The 14,370-nt window shown below is 37.5% G+C and overlaps 1 protein-coding gene across 1 annotated transcript in view; it reads right to left on the bottom strand.

Moving 5' to 3' along the window:
- The window catches only part of CSMD1 (CUB and Sushi multiple domains 1), a gene marked incomplete at its 3' end in the record, with an annotated part of 1,748,580 nt that overhangs the window by 1,225,940 nt on the left and 508,270 nt on the right, over window positions 1–14,370 (bottom strand). The window lies entirely within an intron of this gene.

Raw genomic sequence — 14,370 nt, 5'->3', positions numbered from 1 at the left:
AACCATATACCAGGTGTTGCCAGGCAACTGAAATGAAGCATGTTCAAGGACTAGAGTTTGCTTATTTAAACACTTTTTGAAAAGGTTTTTTTTCTTGAAGGACATGTACAATACACCATTGTCTAAAGAGAGCGCACAGAACTTACAACAGTGCAGTCATCCTTACACCTGCTATGCGAAACAATGTAACACTGCATGTGCTTTTGAGTTTATTTTTCTCTTAACTTATTAGATAGTGTGCTGTCCCAGTTCATCATTAATGTGCTTATTCTTACTATCTTCCCACCCCCCAATAAATCGGTTTCTCTTGAAAACAAATCCTAGTCACAACATCAGAAATAAAAATCAATGACTACCTTGAGCTCAGGTCAAATGAACTGACTTTGATATTTGGTTTTCAAGACAAATCTTTTGGATTTTAAGATATGTGTTTCAATTATAACTAGGTTGGGATATATTAAGAAATCTTAATGATGAGAAAGAACTCTGAAGGAGTGAACTACTATAATAATATAATAATAATATACAATAATATATATATTATATATTATATAATATATATATTATATATAATATAATAATAATATAATGTAAAATATAATGCTTTACAAACAAATAGCTTTTCTAAAGGTTAAAGAGATGCTTCAATTTATATCTTAACTAAAGTTTACTAATTAGTTTGTCTACAGTTGCATGGTTTAGTGTAGTCTGAACACAAACTTCTGACTCAAATAAAAATAAAAAAAATCAACCTGAACATTCATTTCCAGGGGGAGAAACTCTGTCTTGCCAGTAAGTCTATGGTATTAAAGGCCTAATTACAACCACTGTAGTTGCAGGATCAAACCAGAAACTAATAAGAGAAAAATGACAGGACAATTGTCAACCAGCAAACACTTCTAAATAATCCATGGATCAAAGAAGTCTCAAGGGAAGTTTTTAAAAGTACATTAAACTGAATGAAACGTAAACACAAGATATCAATATCTGTAGGACTCAGCTAAGCAGGGCTGAGGGGGAAGTTAACAACACTGAAAACATACATTAGAAAAGAGGAAAATTCTTATATGTGTAATCCAAGCTCCCATCTCAAGAGCTTAGAAAAGGGAGAGTAAAATAAACCTAAAGCAAGAAGGCAAGAAATTACAGATAAATGCCAAAATCACTGGAAATGAAAACAGAAAAGCAATGAAACAAAGCCTAATTCTTGGAAAAGATCAACAAAGTTAACACATGTAGCAGAAATGACCAAAAAAAAAAAGAGGGGGATAAGAATAAATAGAGATAAGAATAGGGATAAGAATAAAGAGGGGGATTAGATAAATATCTAATAACAGGAATAAAATAGCGAATATTACTAGAGACCCCACAGATATGAAAAAAATGCTCTAAAAACTACACCCATAAATTTGACAAAAGTGAAACTGCTTACTTCCTTAAAACACACACACACACAACGAATGACCACAACTTACTCGATGAAACAGAAAATGTGAATAACATTTACATTACATTTACTGTAATGTAAATGTTAATGTAATGTAACATTTAATAGTTACACTATAACTATTAAAACTCCCCTGAAAGAAAAGTCCAGGCCCAGGTGGTTTTACAGAAGAATTCTTCTGCCATAGACTGAATGTCTGTGTCACCTCAAAGTCATATGTTGAAACCTTATCCCCACCATGATGGTATTTGGAGGTGGCGCCTTTGGGTGGTGATTAGATCATGAGGGCAAAGTATCCTTATAAAAGCGACTCCAGAGAGCTCTCTTGCCCCTTCTGCCATGTGAGGACACAGCAAGAAGACGCTGTCTCTGAACAGGAAGCAGGCCTTCAGCAGACACTGAAACAGCGGGCACCTTGACCTTGGACTTCCCAGTCTCAAGAACCACACGTGAGAAATTTTTGTTTTTTTATAAGCCACCCAGTCTATGGTATCTGTTATACGTACTAAGGCATTTACCTAAATGCACCGAGACATCTACCAAACATGTAAAGAATTAACAATTTTACGCACTCTGTCCCAGAAAACAGAAGCGGATAAAACACTTCCTTACGCATTTCATGGCGCCATTATTACTCTGTGCTACGGACTGAATTGTTGCTTCCAAAATTTGCATGGTGAAGCCCTAACTCCCAATGTAACTGTACTTGTCATTTCTTTATTTTTTCAATTTTCATTGGCGTATAGTTGATTTACAGTGTTGTGTTAAAGTGAATCAGTTTATTTGTAGATATGGATCCATTCTTTTTCAGATTATTTTCCCATACAGGTTATTACAGAATATTGAGTAGAGTTCCCTGTGCTGTACAGTAGGTACTAGTTATCCATTTTATGTATAGTAGTGTATGTATGTTCATCTCAATCTCCTAATTTATCACTTTCCCCCACGTTTCCCCTTTAGTAACCATAAATAAGGCTTTTAGGAGGTAATTAAGATGAACCAAGTTCATAAGGATGGGATGCTAATCCAACAGGACTGGTGGCCTTATAAGAAGAGGACAAAGAAGAACTCTCTCTTCCCTTTCCTCTGACGCTGCCACATGCCTGCACTAAGAAAAGGCCATGTGCTCGCACACCCAGAAGACAGAGGTCTACGAACCAGGAGGAGAGTCTTCATGAGAACTTGACCGTACTACAAACTAATATCAGATTTTTAGCCTCCAGAAATGTGAGAAAATACATTTCTGTTGTTTAAGCCACCCAATCTATGGTATTTTGTTGTGCAGACCAAGCTAACACACCTTGTTACCAAAGACAGACAAAGGCAGCACCAAAAAAAAAGAGAAAGAAACAGACCAATATCCCTCATAAATACAGATATAGGAAGCCTTAACAAAATAAGAGAAAACAGAAGTAAGCAATAGATAACAGTTATTCAATAAGGCCAAGGGGTGTTTATTCCAGGAATGTAAATACAGTTCAGTATTTAAAAATCAATCAACGTAATCTGCCATAATAACTAGCTACAGAATAAAATCACAGGACTGTAATATTCTATGTAGGAAAAAGCATTTGACTAATTTAAGCATCCAATCATGAGAAAAACTTTCAATAAAATATGAATGGAGTGGGCTTCCCTGGTGGCGCAGCGGTTGAGAGTCCGCCTGCCGATGCAGGGGGCACGGGTTCGTGCCCCGGTCCGGGAAGATCCCACGTGCCGCGGAGCGGCTGGGCCCATGAGCCATGGCCACTGAGCCTGCGCGTCCGGAGCCTGTTCTCTGCAACGGGAGAGGCCACAACAGTGAGAGGCCCGCGTACCGCAAAAGAAAAAATATATATATGAATGGAGGAAAACTTCCCCAACTTCACAATGAGTACCTGTAAAAAAAAAAAAAAAAAAAACAAACAAAAAAAACCTACATCTAACATTATACTTATTGGGGGAAGACTGAATGCTTCCCCCTAAGACTGAGAACAGGCAAAAAGGTATGGTTTCACCACTTTCATTCAACAATATGCCAGAGGATCTAGCCAGTGCAATAAGCCAAGTAAAAGAAATAAATGCGTACAGATCAGAAAGGAAGAAATAAAATCGACTGTATTTGCACCATTAGCTACATAGATTATGCCAAGGAATCTATAAGAAAACTCCTAGAGTTAATACTTGAAATTAGCAACTGCCCAGGATGTATAATGAACATACAAAATTCAATTTTATTTATACATGCTAGCACTGAACATGTGGACACCAAAATTAAAGATACAATGCCATTTACAATCGCCAAAAGAACACTTATATATAACAGGTACAAAACTGTGTCCTGAAAACTGTATAATGCTGAAGAAAGAAATGAATAAAAAATTAAATAGAGCAATATACCACGTTAATAGACTGGAAGACTGAACATTGTAAAGATGTCAATTCTCCTCAGACTTATATGTAGGTTTAAGACAATTTCTATCAAAATCCCAGCAAGATTTTTTTTAGACACAGACAAGATTCTTGTAAAATTTAAATGGAAAGCCAAAAAAAAAAAAAAATAGAATGGCTTAAATAATTTTGAAAAAGGATAAAATAGGAGGAATCAGTACACCTGTTTTCAAGACCTATTTTGTAGCTACGGTAACCAAATCCATGTGGTACTGGCAGAGGGACAGACCAATCCATCAGTGTATCAAAACAGAGAAGTCAGAAACAGACTCATATGAATATGCCCAAATAATTTTTGAAAAGGTGCAAAGGCAACTCAGTGGAGCAAAGAAAGCCTTTCAACAAATGGCGCTTAAACAACTGGAAGTCCACAGGCAAAAACAACCAAGAAAGAGCCTAGACCAAAGTCTAACACCCTACAGAATAGTTAACTCAATATGGGATCACAGACATAAATGTAAAATGTAAAAATATACAACTTTTAGGAGAAATCATAGGGGAAAATCTTTAGGATCTTGGACTAGCCAAAGAGTTCCTAGGACACCAAAAGCACAATCCATAAAAGAAAAAAGTGATAAACATTAAAACCATTCGCTCTGTGAAATACCCAGTTAAGAAATGAGAAGACACGCTACAGACTGCTAAAAAATATCTGCAAACCATGTATCTGACAAGGACATGTGTCTAGAATATATAAAAAAAACTTTAAAGATTCAACAGCAAAAGAACAAATAATGTAATTAGAAAACAGGCAAAAACCAAAGTGTCGTTTCATCTAAAAGGATATACAGATGGCAAATAAGCACATGAAAAGATGTTCAACACCATCATTCATTTGGGAAATGCAAATTAAAACCGCAAAGAAATATCACTACACACCTATTCAGAATGGCTAAAATGCAAAACAGTGACAATGCCAAATACTGGCTGGAATGTGGAGAAAATGGATTGCTCATATATCGCTAGTGGGCAGAACCACTTTGGAAAACAGTTTGACAGTTTCTTAAAAAATTAAACATGCGAACAGTATGGAGGTTCCTTAAAAAACTACAAATAGAACTACCATATGATCCAGCAAACCCACTACTGGGCATAGACCCTGAGAAAACCATAATTCAAAAAGAGTCATGTACCAAAATGTTCATTGCAGCTCTATTTACAATAGCCTGGAGATGGAAACAACCTAAGTGTCCATCATCAGATGAATGGATAAAGAAGATGTGGTACATATATACAATGGACTATTACTCAGCCATAAAAAGAAACGAAACTGAGCTATTTGTAAAGAGGTGGATGGACCTAAAGTCTGTCATACAGAGTGAAGTAAGTCAGAAAGAGAAAGACAAATACTGTATGCTAACACATATATATGGAATTTAAGAAAAAAAAAATGTCATGAAGAACCCAGGGGTAAGACAGGAATAAAGACACAGACCTACTAGAGAATGGACTTGAGGATATGGGGAGGGGGAAGGGTAAGCTGTGACAAAGCGAGAGAGTGGCATGGACATATATACACTACCAAACGTAAAATAGATAGCTAGTGGGAAGCAGCCGCACAGCACAGGGAGATCAGCTGGGTGCTTTGTGACCGCCTGGAGGGGTGGGATAGGGAGGGTGGGAGGGAAGGAGATGCAAGAGGGAAGAGATATGGAAACATATGTATATGTATAACTGATTCACTTTGCTATAAAGCAGAAACTAACATACCATTGTAAAGCAATTACACTCCAATAAAGATGTAAAAAAAAAAAAATTAAACATGCGATTATCAGATGACCAAGCAATTATTCTCCTGGGCAGTATTTACCCCAGAGAAATGAAAATTTATGCTCACACAAAACCTGTACAAGAATATATATGAATATATATACGTATACATATATATACACATAAACATACACTTAATAATCAAAACCTGGAAATAACTCATATATCCCTCAAGAGGTGAATGATATACAAACTGTGGAATATCTACACCATGTACTATTACTCAAAAATAAAGAGAAATAAACTATTGATTTATAACACCTGGATGACTCTCCAGAGAATTATGCAGAGTGGCAAAAAGGCAATCCGAAATAGATTACATACTGTATGACTTTAACATTCTTGAAATGACAAACTTTTTGAAAAGGAGAACAGGTTATTTGTTGCCAATAGCTAAGCAGGGAGTTGGGACAGGAGGGAGGTGGGCGTGGCCATAAAAGGATCACATGAGGGAATCTTACGTTTCGTGTCTCGACAGTTTCAGTGTCCCTTTCCTGGCAGTGTCCCTCTACTACCGTTTTGTAAGATGTTACCTTTCGAGAAACTGGGTAAAGAATACTCAAAATCTGTGTTATTCCTTACAGCTGCATGTAAATCTATGATTTTCTCAAATTTGAAAGTTTAATAAAACAATAGATTGGAGGGCTTGGGACGGAGGTACTCTAGAAAATATATACAGATTAAAATCATCCAATTAGTACAAAAATACAGTATTTAATAATAAAACATTCTCTCATTAGATTCAAAACTTAACTGAACAAAAAACGATTATTTAGTGTAGTCCGTTTTGAAGTTTTAATATTTATTACAGTAAGTTTAGATATCAAATAATGTGGTAGCACTTTAAAATAAACACACATTCATGGTTTCTTTAATGAACTTTTAAAAGAATCATGAATAGGAAGGGAAAAGTCAAACTATTATCTCAGAAAAAAAGTAACAAGATACTAAGAGTTGTAAAAACAATGTTATATGACTACTGTTTGGAAGTTTGAGGAAGTTCAACATACACAATGGTAGATAAAATATATACAAGCGGGGGCTTCCCTGGTGGCGCAGTGGTTGACAGTACGCCTGCCAATGCGGGGGACGCGGGTTCGTGCCCCGGTCCGGGAAGATCCCACATGCCGCGGAGTGGCTGGGCCTGTGAGCCATGGCCGCTGGGCCTGCGCGTCCGGAGCCTGTGCTCCGTGGCGGGAGAGGCTGCAGCGGTGAGAGGCCCATGTACGGCATAAAAAAAAAAAAATTTATATATATACACACACACACACACACACACACACACACACACACAAGTGATCTGCTTTAACTCGCTGAAATAGAATGCACTCATTCATATTTTAGCACGAAAGAATGAAGTCCAGTGTTGGCTGAGGTGGGTAGGAGAGTTGATTCAGTTAATCATTGAGACCGTCAAGAGCTAAATTTGTGGTTCCAATGTTTATAGCCATTACCCATCACACCAGCTGAGAGTGAGGAATCTAACAATGACCAGTGAGGAACTCACTCTTCAGTCTCTCTACAAATAACCTGGTGAGGATGTATCTGCTGATAATCTCTATAGTACATCATTTGTATCCTTTGCATGAGGACCCTGGGGATAAATTTCAATGCTATCTTCCTTCAGGAAACATATGTTCTTAGGGGCAACCAGTTTATTTTTAACACCTAGTAAATCATGGAGCTGTTCAAGTTGCTTAGTGTTGACTAAAAGAAAATTTTGAACCGAATTTCTGGCCCTCCCTAAGCAACGTGTGAATTTTTATAGTAGCCGCGTTGCAGATTCTGTAATTTGCATTCCTTCAGAATTTTATCTTGCTGCCATCCATGTATCTTTAGATCTCTGTAAGCCACTTTAGATATAACTCCTCATGGTATTCACACAGTGGCAAGTCAATGAAAACAAGAAAGAAAGAAAATTAACTCTGCTTTCCCCTCCCCATTTCTATCAAACCCAATATCACCTACAACATACGCACATTTGACCTACTTCTTCCTAGAGTGCAAGTCAGAAACATGGTTGCCACTGTTGAAAACAATCCTAGCATCCTATTCAAAGCATTCGGTTTTCACCTGACACCGTCACTGAATCATTTGTGGGAAGAGAAAGAAAATGATTAGAAAAAGGAATGGGTATGAGAAAAGTGATAGAAACATTTCACTCTCAGCAAAAAAAAAAAAAAAAAGAAGAAGAAAAGTATAGGTAGCAAAGGTCCAACCCTCTCTCTCTCTCTCTCTCTCTCTCCCCCCCTCACACACACACACACCCCTACCTCCGCCTGTCTTTTTCTAGCTGCCTGCCTGTTGTCTGATAGAATCTCATTTACTGTATTTTCTACTGGGAGAAAGCAATTCCCCTCTCACATCCGGCGATCTGGGTAAATGATACAGCCTGTCAAAGATGAGTGATTATTAAATAAAGTAAGGACAATTTGGGGCAGCTCTTCTATATTCTCAGTGCTTGTTCACTCAGTAGAAACATGAGTTTCAGAATCGAACAAGTTTATTCTTCTTCCATCTCGCAAGAAATTACTAGAATGAATTGCACTTAGAAATATACCAAAAATATTGTGTACTGCACTATCACTCAAGATACTCAAATTGCTGATACCAATGCAATAATCTTGAGTATTAGAAGTGGTGAGGCTGGAGAAAAAATAAGAAATTGAATGAAAAAGTCAGCAGAAACAGGACTGGTGTGAGCACAGTTTATTTCACATAAATTAATGAGGAAGTTTTAACTCCATTTAAGAGAGGTACACTCCTAAATGAAAATAGTACCTATTTCATTTATTTATTTTTCTATTCTGTTCAACATATCATTTATAACAATTAATATAAAAGTTATAAACCTACTTACAGTATCAATTTCAATGGCAGATTTTTATCATGATATATTTATATAATTACATTTATTTAAACTGTTGCATAGTTCCACTGTTAAAAAAAGCGTGTTGGATTTTAAACTCTATGAGAGCTTCATTTAACTTCTCTTGGGCAAAGCCAAAGTTAAATACTTTACACTTTCTTTAAATTTCTATTTAAAAAATTTTAGTATGTCCTATGATTGGCCCAGCAGCAAAGATATTTGAAGCTACTATACTTGAAGTCTTCGTTGTTTTTATTAAAAAGTTAAAACTATAAGTCTTTTTGAATATTAAACAATTACAAAAGCAGATGTGATATGTCTGTACTGTACTGCTTGTTTTCCCCTTCCCAAAGCTCTTAGCACATCTGTTTGAGTCTGGTTTGATTTAACAAGAAGAATGTCATGTAGTCATTTGGTTTTATTACACTATTTTAGCCCAACACTGAGTTCCCAACAATTCTAGCTTGCAATTATTAGACCAAAAAAGTCTAGAGGTAAAACATTTGGTAAAATTGCACATTGACAAAAGCCTAAGAAAGGATTTCATGTTCAGTTGTACTCTGTTCACTTAACCACAAGTTATACACACAAGAGAACAAGGGGAGTAATCAACTTTATACAAAGAAAAATCAGAACCTCTTGTAGTAAGACAGAGGCCTTAAGTCTACAAGTCAAGGCATCTTTTCCTATTGTCTAGTGCTTACTAGGAATTAAAGAGGCATTCTGGGTAGTTTGTTATCTGTCTTATGCGTAGGAACGCGGAAGGAATACCTAAATGATTTACTGGCGCCATTTTGAAATGGTTTTCCATGCTAATTTCAGGAATAAAAAGTTCCTATGCCCAGTAGATATCTGCATTTCTATCTACGTCTCTGTGGTTGTACAGATACATACAAATGTGATGATGTCTTTTTCCTATAGTAAGCTCAAAATTTTACCTGTGATTCATTTAATAATAATGTCCATGACAAGTTCTTTGAAAACAATATACATACTCCAGAAGTGTCAGGGCTTTTTTCACATCTATGAAGACTGATATGTGTGTACGTAATTGGACAGAGCTCTTAAAAACAAGAACTGAAAACCCTGGAGGGAAAAAAAAACAAGAAAACACAGTTGACTAACACATCTTTAACTTTCTTATCAAGATTTTGTGCGAGAGGCAGATAGCTATTTGCCCTCTAAAAGGGTTACGTCTCTCTTACATGAGTATCTTTGGTTAAATTTTGAGAACGTCATGAGATTTCTAGTAGCCTTGTCACTAATATTAATATTAGTATTAATATTGCTTTATATATTGCATATATTTTAATATTAATTGTTTTATACGTATATATAGCAATTAAACCATTGCATTTGCTTTAACTTACACCCTTCCTTCCTAAGAGGCTAACATCATAAAAAACATCTTATTTTCCTTAAACATGTCATTGCTCATATCATGGTCTGTACATAGCTTACTTCTCCCCAGAATCCTGAGAGGAACTGCACTCAGTTACGGTGATTAGTATACTTGGCCTATCGTAGTCTGTGCTAAATAAAAGTTTCCTCCTAACGGAATTCACTCTCAGCTAAACACTACTCTGTCATAAAAATGAATTTTCCCCAAATTACATTCTCAACAAATCTGCCAAGATTTAATCCACTGATCTCTTTTCCTATCAATGCATCAAGCTATGCTGAGCAAGTGATTTCATAATTACAGCGTCTGTAATACATTATCAGAAACAAAAATCTAAGCAGGTTTTGCCCCCAAGCATGAAAGAGCATCCTCTCGGTGTGACTCTCTTATGACCACAGAAACAGCATCATTTATAAATGACACGAACATAGTAACAGCATTTTCCACTCCTAAGTATGACTGTAAGTACTCTAACTCCAACGTTCTCTTCCTCTGCTCTTGAGCCTTCTGGGTTATCAACTTCATCTCCACCTGAGTGATAAGGATCCAGAAATTGTCTTCCTAGTGCAAAATCCATTAGTAGGATTTTTTTTTTTTTTAATTTATTTGACTGCACCGGGTCTTAGTTGCAGCACGCGGGATCTTCGTTGCGGACTGCAGACCCTTAGTTGCGGCATGCGGGATCTAGTTCCCTGACCAGGGATCAAACCCAGGCTCCCTGCATTAGGAGCACAGAGTCGTAACCACTGGCCCACCAGGGAAGTCCCCATTAGTAGGATTTTTCTATCATGATCTCTTTCCAATCTGTTTTCCCCCAGCTATGCCACTTTTCCATGTTAAGATTTGGCATAAGCCCTGTGCTACCTTAGGATAACTCAGAGGCTTTCTGCTTTACTTCCTCATCTGAGGGTTAGGGTATTTAATGCTCATCTAAATTTCAGCACAGCTATGATAAACAAGGCAAGGCCCTAAATGACTTCTTCATCGGCAAGCAAAGGGATTAGGCAAAGACCCCTAGAGTTCATTTCAGGGCTTAATCATGTTGAGAAAGTATTTCAACGACCGGAAATGATATGCAAATTTATTTATTTCACTGTGGTAGCTCACAAAGTACATTTTTAAATTGAGATTTCCTTCTTAATTGTGAATCTAACTTCTTCTGTAAAAACTGAAACCTGAATCCAGTAGTTAGGTAGTTAGGTGGAAACTCTGTATTTAGAATTACAGATTCTCCTCGACTTATAATGGGGTTACTTCCTGATAAGGTATTTTCAACTTATGATGGCTTTAAGTCAAAAATGCATTTAATACACTTAACCTAAGGAACATCAGCTTCTCCTAGCCTACCTTAAACGCGGTGCTCAGATCACTTACATTAGCCTACAGTTGGGCAAAATTCATGTGACACAAAGCCTGTATTATAAAAAAAAAAAAAGTGCAGAATATCTCATGTCACTTATTAAACACTGTACCGGAAGCACAAAACACAGTGGTTTTCAGTGCATCCTTTGTTCACCCTCCTGATCGCACGGTTGACCAGGAGCTGTGTCTGTCTCTGCCCAGCATCACGAGAGAGATGGGACCGCATATCGCCAACCTGAGACAGATCGCAATTCAAACCTCAGAGTACGGCTTCTAGCAAATGCATATGACTTTCCTACCACTAGCAAGCCAAAAACTCTTGACTCAAGGATCACCTACACATACACACGAACACACACATTGAGGTAGAAAAGAGAAAAATATCTAGAGAGAGAGACAGACGAAACTCAATGTGGACTGGTCACTCCTCACTTACACTTTGTAACTCCTGACTGACAGCCCACGCTAGCTGCATCCTAACATTCTCCTGACTCTCCTATTGAAACTCCGTAGAGTGACTCTGTCTGGGTAAAAACCAGAGGCAACTGAAAAGGAGGAAGAGATAGGAGGAGAGAAATAAAAGAACCTGTGCGTCCCAACACAGAAATGAGGAATCTCCTCTTCCAACAATTTTGAAACCAAGGGCTTTCCATGAGTCTGGTGCATAGTAGAAATGCAGCCATGCTTCCTGAGTTCACAGGCAAGAGAAGGTACTGGGACAATTAGCAATGTTATTTAATTAGGCAAATTAATAAAGTTATATATACTTTAAAGTATTTAAGTATTATGTAACAGTTGGGTAAAGGAGAATTATGTCAAATAAATGGTATATATTTTTTAAGGCAGTGAAGGTAATCCACATTTACACACATCTTCATGACTGCCAGTGTGTTCTCAGAGGGCTGTAAAAATACCTTAAGGGCTTTGGTAAAGTTCACAAACAAGAACAGACACAGGCATAAGGAAAATCTAGAAATGCTGGCTAGTAGGAAAAGAAATTTACGTGTAATTAAAAGAGCATAAAAAATCCTTGTTAAAATATATGCATTTTATAAACATGACTAGTAATTATTTTCAGAGACTTGGGAAAACAAAACATGAATTCAAGAATTTCATCAAATGGCTTATCAGAGAAAAGTCAACTCACACAAGGGACCTTATCTGTGTCCTACACGCAGCTGTTCCTCAGGACAGAGCCTGGAGACAAGGAGGGTTCGATAATGCAATCCCAAAGTCTGGCTGTAGGATTCTGGCCCTGATGATGAATCAGTGATCATTATATGTCACTCAAGAGTTCATGACCAGTTGCCTTCCTAGACTTGGGTTCTAATACCAGCTGACCCCGTGGGCATTTTGCCAGCTGCCTGTCACTGTTCAGAGATTGTCTATACCACATGCTCAAGAAAACCTTAAAATAACACCCTGTTTTGTGGGAGACGAAACTAAGCCTCAGAGATCTTCACTGACTTACCTAAGCCCACAAAGGTGGTGAGTATCAGAGTCAAGATTCAAATCCAGGAATCTCTCTTGAGCCTGTGTTTTTAACCCCTGGAAACTCACAAGGGATTTCCAACTGGGGCCATAAAGGACCTAAAACTATACTGGGCCAAACCGATGGGTAAATAATCAGTAATTTGGGCTTGATGACACAGTGGTATGTATAGACAATTAATCCAGTTGTTGAAATGAAACCATTACGGAAATAAATGGTAAAAGAACCAAGCTCTGAACCAGGAACAGGAAAGACATTGGAGGCGAATCCCCACCCAGTTCACAGGCTGGCCACTGAGCATGCGCAGCCCAGGGGGACGCTCACCACGATGATGGGTCACCAACCAGCTCCCCTTGCAGCCCTGAGCTTCCTCGAAGGACACCTGCCATGGATGTGTTCACACGCACATCTTGAGAACCGTAAAAGGTAAATTTAATAAAGCCAATTCTTTTCTCTTGGCTTTATTTTGCTATAAGGAAAAGAACATGTCTCACGTTCTTTATGCCCAAATCTGCCCTAGTCTGAAAGAGCTAATTTTTTTTATCATTCCCAGTCATGCCCCTGGCCTGTGAATGTATAAAATTCTCATCTTTTGATTGAAAAAGCCTATTTACGCCCTGCACCCTTATGAATTTACAGATAGAGTTTAAAATTTGCATACAATTCCCTTTCTCTTTCACAAGGTAGAACTTTAGAGGACCTGGAAAAAGGGGAAATGGATGGAAGCTTGAAACACACAAGTGAAGCAACAGTTTTTTGGCTGTTTGACCAAAGTTGGGAGGATGGGAAAGAGACAGGATGAAACATGAACACGAGTGGAACTTAGGTTTTTGACAGGAGGCATAAAGAAGTGATCTTAAAAAAAAAAAAAATCTCAGAATTAGCAGCTTTAATCCCTTCATAAATAAGGATGAGGAATTTTAAATTCTCTAGATCTAGGAACACCAAACTTGAATATCTGGCCGCACAAGTGCATTTTCCAAGTCACCCATGTTCCTCATGACCCCGTCACGGTGATGTCCCCACATATCCCACAAACCAAGTCAAAGTAATAAATGACAAAAGGAAAACCCACCAAATCCTGAGACCATGTGTTTAAGAAGAACCCTGAATGTACTAAAACAGAGAAAAGGAGCAAACAATGTGTGTTATGGTCATCAAGACACATCAAACGTTTCCACTAAACAGAGATGACGGAGGAAGCTGGAAGTCGCCTGTCTGACCTGATTTACTCTCACTCCTGTTTGGAAGGGTACATTGATGGTGACATAATGGCAGGAATGAAATAGGTCTATTTCCTCAAGAAAAACCTGGTTTCTGTTATCCTATGACTCCACATGCCAAAAGAAGGCAACAGATTAAAACCAATGATCTCCCATCGAAAAATTTACGTATTTGAATCATTCATATTTTTCACAAATTCTTCTATTCCTGGAGAAATTTGAGAACACTATAGTGTTGAACCAAGTCTAATTTTAGATAGTCTTCTATACGATACACTGGTGGTGTGCAAAGGTAGCTAATCAACAGTAGGTGTAGGAAATAGGAGCTTTTTAATTACTTATTTATTTTTATGACTTTATTATTTATTTATTTAT

This window comes from Grampus griseus (genome assembly GCF_964374135.1).
Source record: "Grampus griseus genome assembly, chromosome: 21".
Lineage (NCBI taxonomy): Eukaryota > Metazoa > Chordata > Mammalia > Artiodactyla > Delphinidae > Grampus > Grampus griseus.
This window is presented reverse-complemented; position numbering and strand designations above follow the sequence as displayed.